Source organism: Protopterus annectens, chromosome 6.part1 (genome assembly GCF_019279795.1).
Source record: "Protopterus annectens isolate FY-2018-M chromosome 6.part1, PAN1.0, whole genome shotgun sequence".
In the NCBI taxonomy this organism is placed as follows: Eukaryota; Metazoa; Chordata; order Ceratodontiformes; family Protopteridae; genus Protopterus; species Protopterus annectens.
The window spans coordinates 16,422,669-16,437,775 of record NC_056738.1 but is presented as its reverse complement, the minus strand read 5'-3'; positions in this window follow the sequence as shown (position 1 = coordinate 16,437,775).

The following is a 15,107-nucleotide window of genomic DNA, read 5'->3' as shown; positions in this document are numbered from 1 at the left end:
AAAATTACTCATTTAGCACTAAAAGTAACAATGTTGTGCTGGTAAGAGCTGCATAGCTTCAGGTATACACAAAATAAAATAATCAAATATTCAAGTATAGCGGCACCACAGGAAGCATTATTGACACTGCACTGTTATCTGTGATGTGTTTGGTTATCTGATTAGATCGTGTTTCAGATACACCAGATCTGATAAACCAGTTAAGTGAAACTGCTCTCTTTAAAAGCTTTTATAACTTTTACTGATATGCATATATATTTATATATTTGCGTGTGTGTGTGTGTGTGTGTGTGTGTGTGTGTGTGTGTGTGTGTGTGTGTATGTGTGTGTATCATTAAACATAGCACTGTTAACAGCTGCAACAAGATAAGCCTGAAATACAGGTTGCTCAAATTCATTAAATACACCTGGATAGGGCTGGGCAGCACATGGGGTGAACAAGGGCAACTGTAAAGTTGTTCAGAGTGGAAATACAGTTTTATATAAACAAAGGAAGGATAAATAACTGTTAAATTTGCCTTGACACAAACCAAACAAAGAGTGGTAATCGTAATCACTGCACTTATGCTTAGCGGGAGTTTGCACGGGCTTCAACAAGATTCACAGAGGGTGCATTACACTTAGTCAGTGTATAAAAAATATATACAAATGAGACACTAATGAGATATAGATGAGGAATAGCCTACATTTCTGTGAGAAATTTATGTAAATGAGGTCTTTTGCTACTCGTTTGTGATTCTTAGTTGCTTTTTTATGCATGTTTACACTGTGCACAAATACCTTGCAAAAGTTGCAGTTGCTCCTTTTCTATTTACTTTGCAGTCTGGCTGTTTCTTTTTGTGGGCTGCTTGCCTCAACCACACCAATGCCACAAATGCACAGCAGCACTCACTGACCAAGAAGGCTCAGGTATAGGCAAAGATTGACTCATTATAACTTTGTTGACCAAGAAATCCTTCATAGATTTAGAGTGGACAGAGTTACTGTACAGGCTTTTATGAGATTGTATAGCCCACAGGGAATGACTGGGGGGATACATGGTCTTCCTATAGCTGTGGACAGCGGGGTATGCATAGCCCTCACTATACTTACCATGGATACCCAACAGAGGCAGGGTGGCAACAGATTTGATATATCTCAGGCTTCTGCCTTGGGGATACTTCAGCAGTTCCTTGACATACTCTTGGCACATATGGATCAGTACCAGTGTCACCTCCTTGAAAATGCACTGAAGCTCACACAGTTCCTTAAAAATACACTAAAGCTCACAATTCCTTGAAAATTCACCATGATTGGTAATTGGTGTAGAGGATTCAGGGAATTTCACACACACACACATGCACACAAACACACACCCCTCTTTGGCAACAGTTGTCAGTGCCTCTCTCTTGCAGTAGTTAGTTACATTCCATGGTTCAGGTTCTCCTGCTTGAAAGCAGGATGTTCTAAATGCATGCACAGACTCAGATGAGAAATTAAATGGATGCTCTGCAATGCATACAGAGTGTGCCCTTAAAGAAGAAATGTCATTCATTTTTTGACTGTGTTAACACTGAGGCAGCACCCCAGCCAACACCACCCCCATCCAAAGCCAGCCAGCCCTAGGCAACTGCCTAGGCCACATATTGCTGGATCCAGCTCTGCAAGTACAGAAGAAAAGGCCAGAATTCTATAGTAAGTATTTTTCTTTGTTTTTTGTAATGTAGAAAGGGTAATGAGGATGTAAGGATAAGCAAAAAGTTGTTTGTATGCAGGTATAACAATGTTAAGTCAATACAAGGCATATGTATGTATGAATGAATGAACGACTGAATGAATTTTATATTTATATATGCTTATAGACAGTTAGTGTGAAATTGTAAGGAATTCATACATTTTTAATGTATGCAGACAAAGTGAATGAATTCTGAATTCATTTCCAGTGGTTAGTGTTGTGCAGAAATAAGGGTTTGCTGTTTTATTAATATACAAACTGCATGTTTTTCTAAAGTATGTAACTTATTTCCAGAATACTTGATGCAATCCAAAATCGCTGGCCAGAGCTAGCCACTACATCTCAGAGAGAGTGGTGGTGCAGGAGAAAGCAAAAAATTCATGGCTGCATACAATTTCTTGTTTGCCGTCCTGCTCAATTCATTTTACCACTTACTAGGAATTTAATGCCATATGAATAGTTGAAACTGTATTAACTCAGGAAAACACAAAAAAGCAGTGTACTTCATCCTGCAGATTATAGTAGAAAATTAGAGGTTCTTGTAATAGCAGACTGTAAGGAAACATGCCATTGCCATTAGGAGCAATGCAGCAATAGCTAACCCTTCTCCTACCTTGCCCCAGCCACTCTGGTGCCTCAAGTGTAACAAATCACATGAGAAGATGGCATCCTGTAACATTTTCTTGTGCCAAAAAAGTTAGGGAACAAAACGAAAGACTGTCAGGAAATAAGCAGGGCTATCATTACTGCTAGCATTTTGCAGTAATCAGTCAAAGCCTACTGTATTGTTAAAGCATCCATTGCTACAGATCTACAAGAAAAAAAAAATCTCTCATAAAAATGTATTCCACAGCTGTGCAGACAGGTAGAGGATAGGTAAACAAGTATGCAGTCATTTTTTTGTGTTTCTTTAGCTGAGGAGGCACACATGTATAATAAGGAAGATTCTCAGCAGAGCCTGAAATATTTTACAGAAGGCTATTATTCATTTCATTAAAGAAGTATAAAAAAGGACAGTCATGCATCATCTATTCCATTCTATAGCCAAAAAGGGAAGGAATGACTGTGTTACAAATTCTGCTAAACTCTTTCAAATATAAACAGTAATCAGAAAAGAGATGCACAAATAATTAAATAACTGTAAGTAACCTTTGCACTTCAGTCAGTATTAGTACCATTTGGCAACATTATTAATGAATGTAATATGGGCGGCCATGGTGGTACAGCGGTTAGCATTGTCACCTCACACAAGAGGTTCTCCAGTTCGATCCTCAGCTGGGGTGCCTTCTGTGCGGAGTCTGCATGTCCTCCCTGTGGTCACGTTGGTTTCCTCCGGGTGCTCCAGTTTCCTCCCACATCCCAAAGGACATGCTGTAGGTGGATTGGACACTCTAAATTGGCCCTAGGCATGTGTGTGCCTTCTGTGGAAGGTTGGGCGCCGGGCTGGCAACTCAACACTGTAAAACTCCACTGCCAATCATGAGCAGACAGGTGATCCGCTGTGGCAAGCCCTAACCGGGAAAAGCCAGAAGAAGATTAATGAATGTAATATGTGGTATAAATTCATGCATTAAACCTGAATAATTAATGTTCAGTATGTACTATCAATAAAATACTGCATCAGCAACTTGAGTCATTTTAATCTCCATTTTGTGTCTATTTTTCTCTCTTTCTGTTTATTTCTCTTTATTTATTTATTATTTTCCTTTTTTTCTCCCTTTTGTGTTCCTTTTTCCATAGGCCCAGAGATCCCAGGGGCAGTTCAGTCTCATACCTGGCAGGTCATGGACCACTAACCATCTCCTTCTGCCTTGGTTGAACAGACTGTGTAGAGATCCCTTCAACCCATGCAAGATTTCTTACAGTGGGTTAGTGACTCATGGACCCAGATGGCACCATCCATCAAATCAGCAGAGACCTCCACCCCCACATCACTGGACTCCCTCTCAGGCAGAATATCTGAGGTCCTATAGACTAGGGTAACACCTGCTCTGACATCTCCTCACCCTCCCTCTTTTGTGTCTGTCATATGTACGTCTTGTGCCCCCAGCAATGTCAGCCCTATCTGTTGTCTGCCTTTTATGTTGTCTGCTTTCACTCTTCCATTCTTATACTCTCTTCTCTTCTTCCATCTCCAACTTCCCTGTTATATAAGACATTTTGAAAAATAGGGGTCTATCCCTCCACCAAAAACAGCATATTCCTCCACCCTACCGCTTCTAGAACAACCACCTCAATATCCTCCTTTTGTCTGCTTCTTTTGTCCCCATTTCTAGCTGTCCTATCATCCAGTTTCTAACCTTATAAAAACCCAACCATGGTGTCTGCATAAGGACACCCATACATTTAATACATAACATTATATATATATTTTTTAATTCAGTTCTACATAGTTGTACTAAGTGCCACTTTCCTTAAATGAGCACTGGTAATAAATGGGAGCTTGCACAAGCCCGTGTTCAGTGCTTTTATTCCAAAAATAGCTGAAAGCAGTCATTACTTTATACTCACATGGCTACATTTGAATGCAACCAGACCGGTTTTAAATCCATATTGAGAACTTACAGATAACCCCAAAGCCTGTGGTAATGAAATCAGCATTATTAACTGGCACTTAGCATATTTGCATAAAGGAGTAAAGGCACTCTTCGCTATTTAGCCTTATGCAAAGACAAACTCTGTGACTACAAAAACCACTCAAAATCTTCTGGGTGTATGTAGAAAATTACTGTTAATGACTTGTAGGCAAATAGTTTTAGATACACAAGTAACCATTTTATAGTACGATGGTATCAATATGTCACTGTGGAATTCTGTCCTAAATTGCAAAATGTGGCAGGAAAAAAGTGACTGTTTTAAGGCAAAAACAGAGAAGAAAAGCATAATATTGCACAAATGTTGTACTGTAAATAGTGATGTGGTAATATGACAGGGTATCACTGCTTAATATCAGAGAAGAAGCTGTAGTTGTTAAAGGCATGCAAAGTCACTCAGATACAAAGTCATTATTGCTCAGTGAGAGCATGACCCAGGATTGACAAATGATGGCATAGATAGGTATGAGATTGCCTTCAACCCTGAAGGAATATACTGATAAAAGTGACATATACAGCTTAAGGTTATAAAATGATTGGACATCAGAAGAAATAATCCCAGAATAGAACACTGCGAACTGAAAAGGGTCTCACTCAAGCAGAATATAAGCTTCACTATAGATGTGTTATTTATTTATTTATCTATTTATTTATTTTTATTTATTTTACATTTGTTGACCGGGATAGTCCGACTGGATACATGTCCATTTTCAGCAGAGGCCCAGGGAGAAAAGCTCCACGTAACAAAACAGTACAGAGACAGTAAATACATAACTAAGTTTTAAACACAGGAAACATATCAAAATATTAACATAGGATACAAACAGATAACATCTTTCAATAAATACAGACATACATATGTAATGTGGCATGGGTAGATTGCTAAACAGCAGATTGGGAAGTAATACTTATTTTAGTGGAGTTGTTAATCAGGATTGGAGCAAGGGCAGAGCCAGTGTGATTTGAAGTAAATTTTGAGGCCTTTTTTAAATAGGGGTAGCAAAGTTTCCTTGGTAAGGTTAGCAGGAAGTAGATTCTAAGCTTTACCAATTGAGTTGGCAAATAGAGTATCTCCTGCAGAGTTGTTGGATTTATTGGGTCAGTACCATTAGTTTATTAGATGAGCGTAGTGGCCTGAGGGCACTATGGGGGCTGATAATGTTTTTAAGGGCAGGGGTGTTTTCAGGTTGGTGGAGGACTTTGTGCACTACTATAAGCTGGTTGAACTGCAGAAGGATAGGAAATTCTAGACATCCTGGAGCTTTTAGGTTTTGACAATGATGAGTCCTATATGCCATGCCAGTAGCAAATCTAGCTATATGGTTGTAACAGCCCGATAATTTGTTGAGATCAGTTTGGACAGGTTGGCGAGTACAGGGGAGGCATACATAAGGGTAGAGAGAAGGTGGGAGCATGCAATAGCCACCCTAGCAAGAGGGGTGAGGAAAGGTTTGAGCTTGTACAGGGAGCCAAGTTTTTTGTTAATGGACTTAATAGTATGATTAACATGCATATCAAATTTAAGGTTGTTGTCGATTATTACACCTAGTAGCTTAGTGTGGTCATCTGGGGAGATAATGGTGTCATTGTTAGATTTAATGGTGAAGAAATGAGGAGAACACCTATGGGTAGGGGAGAAAAGCAGCAGTTTGGTTTTGTTAGGATTTAGAAACAAGCGGTGATTAGCTAGCCAATTTTCAACTGTGTTGAAAGTAGTCTAGGTTAGGGACAGTAGGTGTGTTGGAGAGGAGGCAGAACATATCAATGTTGAATCATCCGCATATTGGATGCAAGTAGCTTTTGGGATGGTTGTATGAAGATCATTGATAGAGATTGAGAAAATAAAGGGACCTAGTATGGAGCCCTGTGGGACTCCTAGGGTTAAAGGCAGATGGGATGACAGCTTGTTCTGCCATAAGACAGCCTGCTGTCTACTGAGTAGGTAGGACTGGAACCATTGTATAGCCTGATGGTCTAAACTGATGGATTTCAGGGTATTGAGCAGTAGCTGATGACTGACCATGTCGAAGGCCTTTGAAAGATCTAGGAAGAGTGCTGAGGATAGTTTGTTGTTGTTACGATTAAGATTGATGACATTAGAGAAAGACAGGAGAGCAGTGGTGGTACTGTAGAATGGCCTAAAGCCGTGCTGAGAGTCAGAAAGCAGTTTGTGTTGAATAAGAAAGTGCATGAGTTGTTTGTGAATGCATTTTTCCAGGATTTTAGCTAGCAGTGACAGAATGGCTATAGGTCTAAAGTTAGACAGCTCTGTGGAACTACCTCCTTTATGGAGAGGTATTACATGTGAAATTTTCCATATTGATGGGATGGTTCCCTCGGAGATGGATCTATTAATCAGGATAGAAATGGCCAGTGCTATGGTGTCCGCAGCTTTTTGCAGATATAGAGGAGGTCAGCAGCTAACGTAGTAGGTTTTAGTTTTTTAAGTAGGGCCCGGATTAGGGGAGTAGGTATGAGTTAAAATGTAAAGGTGAGTTGAGCACTGGGTGGGTCAGAGCTAGGTGTGACAGTGCTGGAGTTTGAGCATGTGGGAGTGAGATGGGAAGTTAGAGACTGGATAGTTTCAGTAAAGAAGGTATTGAAGGTGTTTATGATTTCTATAGGAGATTTATCAAGGGCAGCTGATGGTGTAGGAGTAGTTGTACAGCCTGGGTGGAGAAGGCTGTTTATTCCAGCCCAGAACTTTTGAGGTTTTAGTTGGTATTTTTGTTGCAGGAGGGAGTAATAGTCTTTTTTGTCTAGAATGATAGATTTTTTTAATCTCATTCCTTAACTGTTGATATCTGACTTGCGATACTCTGCGTTAGTTGAAGTAGACATTTATACAAGGCAACAGCTTGAAAAGCCTCAGAAAGGAGAACTGCAACAAATAAAAGAAGCTTGCTTGCTTGCTTGAAGTACAAGTAGAAGGGACAGAAGAGGTAGCAGAAAAACACAATGGAAAATAATTGCATAACTAGAAGCTAAAAATGGGCAAAGTGAATAGGAAGCAAGAAGATCTAGAGATAACCGTAAACGCTGAACGATGTCAGGATCAAAATGTAAGATTAGTCATCAAAAGATCAGTGAAGCAGCAGCTGGGGTTGCCTTGGTGGCTAGGTATGAGCAAACAAAATGTACAGAGAGTGAATTTCCATTTCTATAATGCAATGGAGTACATCTTAAAAGAAAGAATAAAATGAACTGGGTGTAAGCATTATAGTCCTATGGCCTGATGAGAACCATATGCAATAAAATGGCCTTTACACTGGTGATGACAGAAATATGAATGTAGGGCCTGGTAGGGTACACAGCAGTACAGCAGGTAATGTGGAAAGGCTCCAGAGAAACTGTGCTTTCAATAGCACAGAACAAGGTCTTCTTATCAGTTATGAAGACCCCTTCCAAGATAAATGAATGATACAGAGGCCGAACAAGATTTAAATGTAATGTCATCAGAGTAGCTAGTTCAAGGATGCAGCCCAGTGAATCAGAGTATTTCCACCAGTAGCTCAGTATGGAGCAAGGAGAATACGTGGAATACAGTAATGGAGACACAAGCAAAGAAGCATGAACACAAAGGCAGTAGAGAGCTAGTTATGGTGCCACAAGTAAAAAAGACTAGGGAACCCAGGAAAACACTAAGAACAAAAGGTTAGAAGGAGGCCTTCTGGGCGCAGCCGTTTCTGATGAATTAAAGGAGGAGAGAGGGGAGAGATGGTGCCCAAGTAGTAAATAGCCTGGGAGGAGCATAAGCCAAGAGAGGAATGGAGGCTACAAAAAATTGCCAATCCCTCATCTGAATTAAAGTTATAAGTTGTAGAGATTGGCAAAGGGGTTGAAAGAAATGGGGTCAGACAGAGTTAAAAATTAAGAAGCAGCAAGCAAGATGAGAGAGGGAAAGCATATAGATTAAAGAGAACAGATCCAGTGAGATAGGTGAGAATACAGAGGCTAGTAAGTGCACAGGAGTTTAACTAAAATAAAAATATATGCAATGAAGGCATATTGACAAGACAATAAATAAATAACTAGAGACATTAAAGGCATTTAGTGATGAATACTGAAAGAAAAAGAGGGTTGCAAGGGTTATTAAGATTTACAGTGATAAGTTGAAAAACAAAATGTACAAGACAGTGGTGTGACCAGTACTACTGTAGGGTACAGAAACCTGGGAAGTAAAGGCAGAACAGTTGAAGAAGCTAGAGGTGATGGAAATGAAGTGCCTGAGAAGGGTGGTAAGATACACACTGTGGGACAGATGAAGAAATGAGGACATAAGTGTAGAAGCCAAAGTAGCGCCAATTGCAGAAAAGATCAAAGAGAGCAGATTACTGTGGTTTGGATCATGTGCTAAATAGCAGTAGACAATCTGGTGAGTAAGATTTGGGACAGACAGAAAGAAAGTAAGTAGAAGCGAGGATGTCCAGCAAAGAGGTGGAGGGATTGTTAAAAAGAAGATCTGCGACAGCCAGACATGAGTGTTGAAGAAGGCAGGAGTGTGACACTGAATAGAGAGAGTTGGTGACAGTTAACACGATACCCCGACCCCATGTAGAAAAAAAAATGGGAAAAAGGGGGCTGATGATGATGATGATGATGATGATAATAATGAGTATGCAAGGGAAGGAATTGTTGCAGAAACTCCTGTGACAAAAGAAAAAAATGCTGAATGCTGTAAACAATGTGCTGTGATGCAGGGCAGACAACAGTTCAATAAACGTAAGCACACAAAACTGCACATGGAAGACTCAGATAATGGAAAGAGACTGGGAAAAGAACATTAAAGTTAAATAAAGGAAATAAGAGTAGCCATAGAGAAGGACAGTGGAGAATCAGGAGAGACTCAAACAAACGGAAAGCGGACCAGATATGGACAAACCTTGGTAATGAGAGTGGCAAAATAATGAATAAGGCTGTGACATGGAGAAAAGGGAAGAGGATTAGTAGCTGCATGTAGGAAAGTTGTCATCAAAAAGGACAAGGAGCTTATCAGTAAAAAATGCCTCGGGAGAGTGAAAAAAATTGTGTATGGGCAGCACACGGGGGTTGGGTAAATCAGGAAAAGGAAAGGTCAAGTCTAAACAGTCTTAGTTACACAAGTGAGGATAAGCATACACAAATTGAGAAACCAAGAAAAGCACCAGCGTTGCGAGTCCTCAGTAATAGTTTAATTGAATATTGTTAAGCGCTTTCATCAACAAGTGTGACTTCCACAAATTGAGAACCAGAAGGATAGAAGACATAAAGGACAGGAGAAGGAACATAGTCACTGGAAAGTCATAGTCCAAGTGAATCAGTTTTAAAAGTACCATGACAAAGAAAATGTGGTCAAATAGGCTATCACTGAAGTTCTACCCAGCTAGGTGCAGGACAGCTGTACTTGCACATGCAAGCAATCTAGAAGCTCACTAAGTCACCTACTGGTATCTCATTAGGAAGTAAAAAGAAACAAAAGACCTCATGTATTACACATGCAAACACAAGAATGGAATACAGACTCCACACAGGAGGTGTCCTAGCTGGGACCAAACAGAATGCAAAGAGACGAGAGAACTGTTTCACAGGTTGACAGGATGCAGGCTAATCTAGTACCAGTAAATGAACACAATAGATGGTTTTACCCCCCCCCCCCCATGAACATGGGAATGATGAACTGAAAGAGAACAGTAAATGCTGGAAGTTTGTGGGTGTGAAGGAACTGTAATAATACATACATTTCGGAAATGTGAATAGGTGAAAGGGGTTTGAGAGAGTAGTGAAGAAGAATATAAGGGTACGGATAAAAGAAAATTAGAACTGTTGAAGATTATGTGTGTTCTGGGCAGGTAAGCAAGTAAAAAAGCAAAGGAACAAGAAGTGAATCATTTTAGCAATATCTAAGTAGATAAAAGGTTCCACAAATGTAACACTCAAACTCCAAGATTATATTATAAAGAAAAATAATGCACCTTATTTTCAGGGCAAGCTGACCTCCAAACAGGCTGAGATTAAGATCAGGCTGAATGTGCTGAACTGATGCTGCCATTAGGAGAGTTTAAAATAGCCCTCATCATCTTTCTGATAACAAGCAGTTTTCCCCTTATGCAATCAGGTATGTGTGTGTATGTGTGTGTGTGTGGGGGGGGGGCTGTGATGTCAGCATGGTGTCGTTGTGCAAACAGGTGCATGCTATTAGATATTCATCACGGTGTCGTTGTGCAAACAGGTGCATGCTATTAGATATTCATCACATCTCCCCAGAAGAGGTATGTGTGTGTATGTGTATGTGTGTGTGTGTGTGTGTGGGGGCTGTGATGTCAGCATGGTGTCGTTGTGCAAACAGGTGCATGCTATTAGATATTCATCACATCTCCCCAGAAGAGGTGTTGCATCAAACAGAAGACACTGACCATTCTCGCCATGTATCACTGTCCAGATTCTTGTTCTTATTACTGATAGAAAACAATCAACACTTTCCCAGACCCAAGACCCCTGACCCCTCATAATAAGAAAACAGTTTAACCCTTCTACCCCTGACTCATTCCCTGGTACTCCTAGTACTTTGCTGAACCTAGATCACTCATATCACGGTTGAGAGATATCCATCTGTGTAACCTAGTTTTTCTCAAAAAGATGAATGTAGCCATATTTAGGCAGCTGCAAATCTTGCAAACACATGAGGCGCACATGGACTCTAACAGTAGGGAAAGCCCAAAAACTACCACCTAAATTTCAATTTCACCAGAAGTTGCACATACAAACTCTAGCAGCAGTGGTATATCTGAATTTCTGCTTGATATTCTATGCAAATAACTGAGCAATCCATTAAATAAATGAAGCCTGGGGCACAAACTTCACACAGCATGCAGTTTCATTTTCTATCTGCTCCATAAAACTGCAAGATGAATTTAACGCTAACAAAACTAAGATTCTTCTATTCACTCCCTCAAAATCCACTCCTATTGATAAAAACTCACTTCAAATTACCAGCCTTAACAATTCCATTATCAAAGTCGTTCCCTCTGCCAAACTCCTGGGGGCACCATCGACGAGCACTTAAAATTCAATACTCACATCCAAGTTAGCATCAAGAAAACACACATAAAACTCGGCCTACTCTACAGAAACAACCACTTCCTCACTCCCTCCACCAGACAAACTTTGGCCACTACCTATCTCCTCCCCTCTCTTTTGTATGGTGCTCCTCTGCTTACCAATCTATCTTCCACCCTCACCTCCAAACTGGAAGTATGCTACAACAAAATCTCCAGATTCGCTACCAAGGCAAAATCCTCCTTCCATCACTGCAACTCCCTACGCTCTTTAAATTGGCTTGAACTCCCTATTCAACTTGACTTCCTCCAAATCGTCGCAGCCCACAAATTATTATTCCAACCTACTAGCTGTCCTGCATTATCTAATATCCTACAACCATATACCCCCCTTAGACCCCTTAGATCTACTCACCAAAACCTTATAATCGTCCAAAAACCCAAGCGCCTAGCTGGTCAGCTTCTACTCTCCTTTTCCCTAGCCAAAAAATGGAATGCCTTGCCCTCTACTCTGAGGACCTGTGACAATCCACACATGTTCAAAACACAACTTCATTCTTACCTGTTTCTTCACAGGAAATGTAACTGCACTCTTCAACTCATACCTCCCAAGCTCTGCTCCTCCTCCTCCTCTCCTGGCTAACCTTCATACCTTCCTAATTTCTCTCATATACTTAGATTATGAATGTAACTAAACAGTAACATCCAGCCATTATGCTGTATGCCTGTCTTTCTCTTGAAAACATTTTAATAGTTTTGCTGTCTTTACTGAATGATACCTGTTTTGACTGTAATACTACCTGTTGATTGTTATACTACCTGTTGATTGCAATGCAAATATGTAACTTTGTATTGTGGAGCTTTTCTCCCTAGGCCTCCACTGAAAATGGGCTCTCGAGCCCAGTGGACCTCCCCGGTCACCAAACTGGAATAAATAAATAAATAATAATAAATAAATAAATATTAACTTTAATGCCTGTTTCATATATTTATACTTACATGCACACATGAAAACACAGATTCTTTCATGCGTACCAGTAAGTGCATTCACACACCTACACAGACCTATAAAAAATATCTGCCTGCACTCTATAGACTATTAAGCTCAACACAGCATCCACTAACTGCACCACTATTGTCCATTGCTGCTATATGTATCTCGGTATCTGCATTTATCAGCAGCGATAGCTGACATTTGAGGCTAGCTGCTGCATCTGATCTTTTCAGGCATGTTTTTATTTGAGGACATATTAACGCTGATATTCTGCCTTTGAGCATATGTTTGTATTTGTGTCTCTGTCTTTCACAGTTGAACCACTTCCTTACCCTGCAACTTTTGCCTACTTTATGTTGAAGCACTAAATCTTTAAAACATTAAACACAATAGGTGCTAATCATAAAACACTTATATATTTATTTATTTTTGCTATGATGTATTAGTTTTGTGGTATAGCTGAAGAAAGGAAGGAGTGAAGAACAACAACAAAAAGCAGTAGTATTGGAAGTTTTAGACTTTATAGTGCAATGGGGAATCCAGTAACTTGAAAATTTAAATAAGATTTTTTTGAAAAAAATTAAATGAGAAACTCTTTGTTCACACCTCTCAACCTCTTAGAGCAAGAAATCTGGGCAAAGCCATCAATAATTGGGGGCAATGGCGCAGAATTAGGGACACATTTTAAATATTGCTTACAAACTTGGAAAATTCATAGAACAACAGTTTTTTTATTAGCATAAATTTTCTGAAGGGCGTGAAGTCTGAAACTCAAATGTCAGTCATTATTTTCTGACTTCAGCCCTCAATGATTTGCCAGTGATTTGCCAGAAAAAACACAATTTTATGAGAAATGGACCAAAATTTTAGTCAGAAATCTGGACATCCTGCAAAAATCTGTACAGTTAAGAGGTATGTCTCTGTTGCATATCAAAACATTCTTCCAGGAAGACAAACCACCTTCACCCCTAACATGGGGGGAGGGCTGCATTCCCCACACCTGCTACTTATAAATGGTAACTGTGAGACTGCTGTACCTAAGAGATGTTGGAATTCTCCAACATATAGGAATTTCAACCTTAGTATATTTTTCCCCAACATTCACTAGTCCAAGGAGAATACTTATCCTCCTCAAACAATATTAACTCAGCTAACTGCCAGTTTAAATTGAGACTGAAATAAACTTCTTTCCTTCCAGGCACTCAGAATGTGTTTTTTTTTTCTTGTGTCTGCCTGTGTTTTTTCTTCACTTTCTGTATTTGCTTCAACATTTATGGCACTACACAGAACTTCTTTCTAAAACTTGATAGTTTAGCTGTCTTCGTCTATAAGCATGACAGGAGTACAGGGATTGGTAATGGAGGGAGGCCGCTAGACACCAGGGCTTACTCTCTACAAAGTGCAACAAAGGCAGTTGCAACAGTACAGAGAGTGGGGGTGGGGGGACATTAGCCACCAGGCTGTACTTTAAAGCCTGTACTTAATGGCAATTCAGCTAGTATGGGGATCAGGGGGTGGGGAACCCACTAAATAGGGAGAGGTTAGACACATCAGGGACAAGTACAGACTATGTATGTGCATGTGTGTGTGTGTGTGTGTGTGTGTGTGTGTGTGTGTGTGTGTGTGTGTGTGTGTGTGTGTGTGTGTGTGTGTGTGTTTATGAATGTGTACTTATGTGTCTGGGAAAATGGCTGAGGGAAGATATCAATGCCTACATGAACTGCAGTAAACTGCTGTGATGATCATTTCAACAATGATCTGCACATCCTGGTAGTAACTGTGATTTACAGACATGCAAATTAGCTAATAACACTGTCTTTCCTTATTGCACCTAACATGTCTTTAAATTGCAAAATGTGCCATCGTGGGAGTGAGGTCTTTGCTTGCACTAAGCCCTTTTCCTAGGCCAGATTATTCAAGTAATCATAATATGACAGTGTAATATGATTATTGTCCTGTTGCAATAAAGACAATTTAAACCAAAAATTGTAATTGATACATAAATATTTTGACTTCATTTGAGCAGTACTGATTTCTTTCTCAAACAGTAGTAGTTATATTCAAAAATTCAGAGAAGGGGAATTAATGGATTTTTCCATTTTTTTATGTACAATAGCTAGAAGATGTCAATGGAGTACTAAACTGGTCTTTCTTGATATTAGAGAGAGGTAGAACAGTGAATAGGAAAATATATTTAGTTAACTGAAAATGTATATGAGAGCAAATCTTCATTATAACATTTTCAAGTAAGGAGCGAGGGATGCCTAATGCATAACTCTCCTGGTAAAGAATTTCTGAAATAAAGATGGCATGTCCTTTTTCTAGCCGAGCCTAATATTATGCCATTTTTAATTTCAGTAAAATTTAGATACTTAGGTTCAAATAAGAATTTTGTAAGAATGATTTATGTGATACAAATTATATAGCTCAGATAATATTGACATGGATGCTATTTGTTCGTTTATGGATTTTATATAATGCAGCAAAACTAGATAGGAGTCCTAGTGAAGTTCTTTGATCAATCCTGATTGGGATGAAAGTATTTAACCCAGTTATTGAATTTGTGTTTCAGTATATCTCATTGCCATTATTTCTGACTGTGAGTATTTAGTGGAATTATTGTAATGTCATGTATTTTTTTTTATTGTTGATTTCTATATGCTGTCTTTTGAGTCACTAAGTTTTGGTCTTTATTTGATTTGCTCTGACTATGATCTTGCATCTAGTTGCCAATCGATGTAAATGTTAAGAGTTGTAAGATATGATTATAT